Here is a 288-nt window from a genome sequence, read left to right as displayed (position 1 = left end):
AATCATACTTAATTTAATTTGTTAAGTTAATAAAAATCTAAAAATGTTGAAATTGAGACTTATAATAATTAAGAATTATTCGGTGGCACCGGGCGTCAAAAATCAAGCCTGGAACCCATACATAACTATTATCTCCAATTTCAAAAATCATACTTAATTTAATTTATTAAGTTAATAAAAATCTAAAAATGTTGAAATTGAGACTTATAATAATTAAGAATTATTCGGTGGCACCGGGCGTCAAAAATCAAGCCTGGAACCCATACATAACTATTATCTCCAATTTCA

The sequence above is a fragment of the Nicotiana attenuata genome, unplaced genomic scaffold (assembly GCF_001879085.1).
Source record: "Nicotiana attenuata strain UT unplaced genomic scaffold, NIATTr2, whole genome shotgun sequence".
NCBI lineage: Eukaryota > Viridiplantae > Streptophyta > Magnoliopsida > Solanales > Solanaceae > Nicotiana > Nicotiana attenuata.
The sequence above is the reverse complement of the archived record's forward strand: the minus strand, read 5'-3'. Positions refer to the sequence as shown.